This window comes from Capsicum annuum, chromosome 7, assembly GCF_002878395.1.
Source record: "Capsicum annuum cultivar UCD-10X-F1 chromosome 7, UCD10Xv1.1, whole genome shotgun sequence".
NCBI classification, from domain to species: domain Eukaryota; kingdom Viridiplantae; phylum Streptophyta; class Magnoliopsida; order Solanales; family Solanaceae; genus Capsicum; species Capsicum annuum.
Window position 1 is genome coordinate 86,710,638 of NC_061117.1, and position 8,465 is coordinate 86,719,102.

The following is an 8,465-nucleotide window of genomic DNA, read 5'->3' on the forward strand; positions in this document are numbered from 1 at the left end:
CATAATGTATATCTGGACTCAAAGAGGTAAATATAATCAATAGCCAGACTTGAACCAGTAAATATATCATTAATATCATAATCATTCTGCTGAATTAAACCGTTAAATAATCAATATCATAATCATCCTCTGGACTCAAACCGAGTAAGGATATAATCAACATTATCATCATCTTCCAAACCCAAACCAATAAATTTAATCAACATATATATGTGTGTGTGTGTATAATAATAATAAATAGTATAACCAATAGCATAAGAATAAGCATCAAGTCTCAAGATCAACCCAACATAGCCATGAAGTGCTAATCTCCTTAATATCACCCTACTAAGCATTTATTAGGCGTATAATAAGAGTATAAAATTTTTCAAGAACTAGCACCAATCTTGGCCTAAGGTAGGTCGAAGGGCCCCCTTCTAATCCCCAAAATACATTCTAAGTCATATTCTACCCCGGACTAGGCTAAGGCATCTAAATCCAACTTTAGATGTTAAACAAGTCTTAAGTATCCCTAAGATAGAAATGTTACCAAAAATAGGAGCAACTAGATCAATTATGGCTTATGGTTTTCGTACAGCCTACATAAGTTGACTAACCCAAGTGTTAATATTTCTTATGCTAACACTTAAAACCCATCCCAAATCTAACACAATATCATGAACATACTATGAACTAGCTCAATTGACAGAGAGGGAAAACCTAGCCTACCTGGAGCCGAAGAAAGCTCGAAGAATCCACTAAATCACCAACTTTCTCTTTTGAGAAGCTTACACAAGGTGCCAAGCTATCAAAATCATAATATACTGATCAACACGAGAATTATGATACCCAAAATACACTATTGTATTGTGGGTCCAAGATATTACACCAAAATCCCAAGTGGGTTCAATTTACAAAAATTGCATTTCTGAAGCCAACCCAACATTCCCTAAGCTCAAGGAATATTTTCCCTCAAAAATAGGTGAATTCAAGTTATATAGGTACTAAAATCAAGACATCAAGTTCTAGGGATTTTGGACAAAGAATGGGAAAATTAACCATGGAAATGAAGAAATTTTACCACAAATTTGAAGGAAGATTGTGTAATAATCATCAACCAAGCTCCCTAAATCACCCACAAGCTCTAATCCTAAGTTATCCCACTCTTTAGTGTTTTATTCTCTTGAGAATGGATTAGAAATGGGAAAAAAGGTCCTAAAATGGGGTATTTATACCCTTCCCAGGCATTCAGGTATCACTACCATAACACGTGGCTTGCAATCACCACATCTACTGGCTGCCAAGGGAGTTGTTATCACAATACATGGCTAGCAATCGTCGGTGCTTCATTACCAATTGATATTCGTATGCCAAGTCTCTGCCAACCCCTCAGGATTCATTCAAAATACCGTATTCGAAAGATGACTATGCTTCCATACCAAATTCAACATTCTAAACTCAATGGCATAGTTAAAATTTCCATTCAAGGTTGTTTCAACTAAAAGTGGGTCTCATACCTATATTTTTCTTTTCTTAACTTTCTGACCAATAGGTTAAAATAAGACCAGGTGCCTTAAGACCCGAAGCAAGAATTCTCCTAGGGTAAAATCAACATTTTAGAGCTGCTAGAATAGTTAGAATTGGCATACAAAGTTTTTGCCCGTGGCTATTTTGAACCTGTGAAGATTTCAAAATAGGAAAATGGCTCTAAAATCAAAACGAATTGCCTGGTAACCGATTTGTCAGTTCCAGCAAGTCATAACTAACTTGGGGCAGCTATAGAAAATCTCTAATGGTGAAAATAAGCAGAAATATGTAAAATAAATCTTTCCACTACTAAGGAATTTTCGTCCACAAAAATTAAGAACTAGGATGTACCTGAAGTCTCCAATAGGTGAGGATACTATATTTGCTTCTCGTTATTGATCTCCTACATAGCCTCCTCTACTGGGTGGTGCCTCTACTGAACCTTAACTATAGGAATCTCCCTAGTGCGCAACCACAAAAAAAAATTAGCCAAAATGAGCACAAGCTCGTCCACGAAGGTCAATCGCTCATCTAACTTGACTGAATCCCACCTAAGCACATGATATGGGTTAGGAATATAGTCGAAACCTAGAAATATGTAAAACTAGATGGATAGCAGTAAAACCTGGAGGCAACGGTAACTCATAAGCCATCTCACCAACTATGCAAAGAATCACAAAGGGTTCAATATATCTGGGGCTGAGCTTGTCCTTTCTCCGAACCTCACCACACTCTTCATGGGCGACACATAAAGGAATGGTCGATAACCCATTCCAAATTTCAAAGCACAAAGCTTACGATCTGCATAAGCCTTTTGCGTACTCTGAGATGCTCTTAACCTATCCCAAATCACTCTGACTCTATCCAACAACTTCTTAAGCAAGTTAGTACCACGATGTCTAATCGCATAAGTATCGAACCATCTAATTAAGGAACGACATCTCTTACCATACAAAGCCTAAAAAGGCACCATCTTAATACTCAAATGATAATATTTATTATATGTAAACTCTGCCAGTGCTAAGTGCTACTCCTGGTGACCTCTAAAATCCATAACACATACTTGTAGCAGATCCTCAAGAGCCTAAATAGTCCACTTTGACTGGCCATCTTTCTGCAGATAGAAAGTTATACTAAGATCCACCTGAGTACCCAACTCCTTCTGAAAAGCTCTCCAAAAGCTAGAAGTGCACATGGAATCCCAGTCTGAAATAATAGATATAGGTACATCATGCAAATGGACTATCTCACTAACATAGATGCCAGCCAACCTCTTAGCATTGTAAGACATCTTAATGAGAATAAAATATGCCGACTTGGTCAATTAATATGCACTAACCCAAATACCATCAAAACCTCATAAAGTCCATGGTCATCTGCTCCCATTTCTACTCGGGAATGGGAAACCTCTAAATCAATCTACCAGGTCACTAATACTCGGCATTTACCTGGTGGCAACATATAAAACAAGCTACAAAATTTGCCATATCTCTCCTCATGCCACTCCACCAATAATATGCCTCAAATTTGTATACATCTTAGATATGCTCAAATGAATAGAATATCTAGAACTATGAGCCTCATGCTGAATCAACTGAATCAAGTCATCAATTCTCAAAACACAAATACGGCTATCAAATCTCAAATTACTCCCAGAATCTAAGGTGATCCTATTGAACACACCACTCAGCACAAGATCACGAAGGAAGAGAAACTTATAATCCTCAAACTGACGATCTTGAATATACTCAAATAGAAAATACCTCACCTCAACACTAGCAAAAATTATCCTAGGGTCTAAAATATCAAGGCAAACTATCAAGTTAGCTAAGGACTGAAGTCCCATGCTAACGGCCACTAAGAAACTAAAATACAAGCATCACTACCCATACTCACTTTGTTCTAGCTCAAGGTGTCTACTACCATATTTACCTTGCTCAGATGATATAAGAATGAAATATCATAATCTTTAAGCAACTTCATCTATTTACGCTGCCTAGCATTAAGCTACCTCTAGGTTATAAGATATTGAAAATTATGATGATCGGTGAAAATCTCCCCATGCATGCTATAAAGATAATGCCTCCAAATCTTTAGTGTGAAAACTACCGCCTCTAACTCCAAATCATAAGTGGGGTAGTTGTCCTCGTACACCTTAAGCTGCATCAAATCATAAGTAATAACACGACCCTGTTGCATTAATACATAACCCAAACCAACACTAGAAGCATCACAATACATGATGAATCCCTCACTCTCAATAGGAAGAGCCAAAATAGAAGCTGAAATGAGAAAATTCTTGAGCTTAACGAAGCTCGACTCACACTCCTCGGACCATCAGAAAGAAACCTCCTTCCGAGTTAATCTGGTCATAGGTACTAAAATAATAGCAAAACACTTGATGAAACGTCTATAATAACCATCCAAGCCAATAAAGATATAAACCTCAATCAGAGATATAGGCCTAGCCTAATCACGAATAGCCTTAATCTTTGTTGGGTCTACCATAATCCCATCCTTAGATACCACATGCCCAGGAATGTCATCGACTCAAGCCAAAACTCACACTTAGAGAACTTGGCAAAAAGTACAGGATCTCTCAAAGTCTAGAGCACCACCCTCAAGTGTTGTGCATGCTCCTCTCTACTCATCGAATACACTAGGATGTCATCGATGAACACAATCAGAAAAAAATCAAAATAAGGCTTAAATATTTGGTTCATCAAGTCCATGAACATGGTTAGGGCATTAGTCAACCCAAAAGACATCACTAGGAACTCATAATGACCATAATGGGTCCTAAAGGTTATCTTTGATATATCCTCAACCCAAATCCTCAACTGATGATAACCAGACCTCAAATAAATCTTAGAAAACATGGCTGCACCCTAGAGATGGTCAAGTAAGTCATCGATATGAGGCATAGGATAATGGTTCTTCACTGTCACCTTATTAAGTCATTTATAATCAATACACATATGAATATAACCATTCTTTTTATTTCAAAAAACATAGGAGCTCCCCAAGGAGATACACTCAGTCTAATGAAACCCTTACCAAGAAGATCCTAAAGCTGAGAATTCAGCTCCTTAAGCTTAATAGGGGCCATATGGTAAGGTGCCATAGAAATAGGTTGGGTGCCAAGCTCAAGATCAATAACAAACTCAATCTCATGGACAGTGGGAATACCAAGAAAATCGGTAGGTAAAATATTAAAAAACTCATAAATTATCAGAATAGAGTCAAGCAACAGACTCTCCATACTAACATCATAAATATAAGAGAGATAAGACTCATAACCTCTCAAAATAAGTCTCCTAGCATGAATATAAGAAATAATCCCTATCGGATTACAGCTAAACGCTCTCTGCCACATGAATAGGGGTATGTCGGGCATAGATAAAGTAACAGTCTTTGTAAAACAATACATAACCACATGATAGTAGGATAACTAGCCTGATGTGTAAGCTAATACTAAAATATTTGAGGCTTTTAACTAAGAACAACTGCAAAGTCTTAAGCAACTTTTGTTGTTTTGTATTGTTTTATGTTTGATTTTACAGAAGAAGCTAATATGTTAGAGAACCAACAAGAATGGAAACAAATGAGCTAAAATCTGAAGTAAATAGAGGCAAAGTGTAGCTGATGACATTTGTGATAAGTCATCAGCCCTGTGATAAGCTATCAGCTTCATCATCAGCCATAGACAGAGAATTGACCTAAGTTAAAAGCTATGATGATATTTTATGAAAGGTTATCAAAGAGCTAATAAGTCGTCAAGAATGTCGTCAGCCCAAGGCAGCATATGAGAACTGAAGCAGAGACTTGGCGACATTTGTAATAAGTTATCAAGAAGCTGATAGGGTGTCACTGTTTGCCGTTAGTATTAGGCAGCAAGTGTCCAAAGCAAAGAGTAAGCTAATGACATTTGTGATAAGTCGCCAGCCTCCTGATAGGCTATCATAAATGGCGTCACCTAATCTGAAGAATTTCTGAATTTTATTATTTTATTCTTATAATTAGGGTAAACTATTTAAAGCCTTGTTTAGGGTTTTCTTAAGAGTTCCGAACCTTGAGTTTTGAGACGCGATAATTTGATATTTTCTTAATCTAACTTCTTGTCTTGAAAAAGCAATTACTTTGTAGAGAATTTAATCATTATTTTGGGATTTCTGTTGTGATCTAATCTAAGATTCACTAGTTATTATTCATCTTGTGGTAAGTTTATCTTGCAAATTATGAATTCATCTAGTTTCTTCAATTATTACATCATGCATGGCTAAATTCCTTTAACCTAAATTATAGATACACCTTCTTTGATTTTCTTGGGAAGTGAATTATCAATAGGGACTTGGAAATACTAAACTTCCATTTAATAATCATCGTTGTAACAAGGTTGGTTAACTTGAGGTAAAATCTGGGCAGTGAATATAAATTCTCTAAGTCTGAGAGGATTTAGTAATTAAATGCTTAAGTTGGTCGAGAGAAATTTAAGCATAACTTCGATAAAGATAACTTGTTGTACTACCTACCGTGAGAATCTTGAACCACTAGTAGCATCTGTCAAGTACCAAAATCCCTAGTGAACATAATTCTGGTTTTTCCAAAAACTCTTGATTACAAACTGATTAAAGTGATTAACAATTACTTGTTCAACTAAAAAACCCCCATTTCAGGAAACATCCAGATATCAGTAATTTAAATTGCAATTGACTTAAGTTTACACCATATTCCCTGTGGAATTCAACCCCAACCTAGTTGGGTTATATATTGACAATGATCGCTTACATTCTCATTAGAGAGGTATAGTTTGAGCGCTATCAAAACTGGCGTCGTTGCCGGGGAATATGGTTGTAAATTAAAGTTTGTGTGTGCAAATTGACTGTTAGTTAAGTTTCCTAGTTTTATGTTTATTTGTTGTTTTTGTTTATTATAGGATCTTTTTAGTGTATGCCAAGAACCAGAATTTTTGAAGAACCGTTATTACCACCTAATTAGAAATCGCAACGAATTGGAAAAATGGCAGAATAGCAAGAGGCTGATAGATTGGCAGCCTTAGCTAGAGCTCAGGTAAATGTGCAAAATGTCAGTCAACAAGCACGATATCAAAATCCTGAGGACGAAGATTTGGGAGACGAGGAGTTGCTAAATCCTGGTAAGCCAAGGCGTGCAGAGCAAATAGCTGTACCAGTACAGTGTAATGTTAATCGGAACCGTCCATTCCAAGAAAGGCAAGCCCCACTACTTCTGTAGGTATTACGACATGGCTCACCTTAAAATGCATATGGACTTGCTAACTAAGCACTTGCTATCAGGCAAGGTTGAAAAGGTGAAAGTTGTAGGATCTTAGGATAGAGTTGATGCTGATACAAAAGAAAAGGCAAACTATGTTAATAATCAGGGGGCTTTCTGAGACAATAGCCAAGGAAATCAAGGTCGGAACTTTTATGATAAGCTTGGTTATAAAGATAGAGAGAAAGGAAATTGGAGAAATAATAATGACAGGAGTGGGTTATATGGTTCTCCTGGAAATTATAAGGCTGCTTTAACAAGTTCTAAAAAATGTCCATGGAGGACATAATGGCTAAGTTATTGAAAGGAGTGGAGGCTACAAACTCTAGTGTGACCACCATGAAGACCAATCTAACATCCATCAGTCAGTTGGTGCACTCACACTCCACCACAATCAAACAGTTGGAGCAGAAGATGAGCCAACTCTCCCCAGTATTCAACCAGAGAAAGAGCAAAACATTATCAAGTGATATAGCATAGAATCCGTGAAATGATAGATTATGTATGGATATTACCACTAGAAGTGGTAAGATATTACCTGGCCCTTCTGTGGGCCAACCTGTAGTTGATGAGGTAGTTGATGATGAATCGGATAAAAGTAGTCCTATGGAGTCTGAGAAGTCGGCTAATTCTGATGATGTTCTGGAAAAAGGAAAAGAGAAGAAGAAAGAGTTACTGTTGAGAACTATCCCAAGACCACCACCTCCCTTTCCTCTATGATTAAAGAAAAAAACTAATGATGCAAGATTCAGTAAATTCATGGAAATGCTCAAGCAATTGACAATAAATATACCTTTGGTTGAGGCACTTGAGCAAATGCTAGGATATGCTAAATTCATGAAGGACCTTTGACTAAGAAAAGAGTGGTGAGCTACGAATTGGAGGATAATCTCCATCATTGTAGAGCTATTTCTATAAGGACCTTGGTGTAAAAGAAGTCAGATCCAGGTGCATTCACTATTCCCTATACAATTAGGACTATGAAATTTGCCAAGGCATTATGTGATCTAGGAGCAAGCATTAATTTGATGCCGCTTGCTGTATATAGAAAGTTGGGTCTAGGAAATCCCACACCCACCAACATGCTACTCGTGATGGCGGATAGGTCAGTAAAATGACCTATTGGCATTTTATATGATGTGTTGGTGAAGGTAGCCGGCTTCATATTCCCTACAGATTTCATCATTCTGGATTGCAAGGTGGACTTCGAGGTGCCCATAATCTTGGGTCAACCTTTCCTCACAACTAGAAGTATATTAATTAATTTGAGAGTGAATAAGCTCTTATTCAAGATGAATGATAAAGTGGTACGGTTTGATATGTGTAAATTAATGAAGAAGCAGGAATAAATAAGTGTGTTCTCAGTAGTTGATATGTATTATAAGGATGAACCGAAGGTGTTAAGAGAAGAGCAACTTGTTGCTGAGCCTTTAGTTGCAGTTCTAATGAACTTCGATCGTGAAGGCATTGAGGAGTATGAAAAAACTATTTGTGCCTTGTCAAGCATGGGTTCATATCCTTATGCTCGTAAAAATCTAGACCGTGACCTTGCTAATCTACCAACACCACCTGCCAAGTCATCCATTGTGGAGCCATCGATGTTGGAATTAAAAAAACTGCCTGGGCACTTATGGTACATCTTTTTGGGAAACGTAAGCACGCTACCT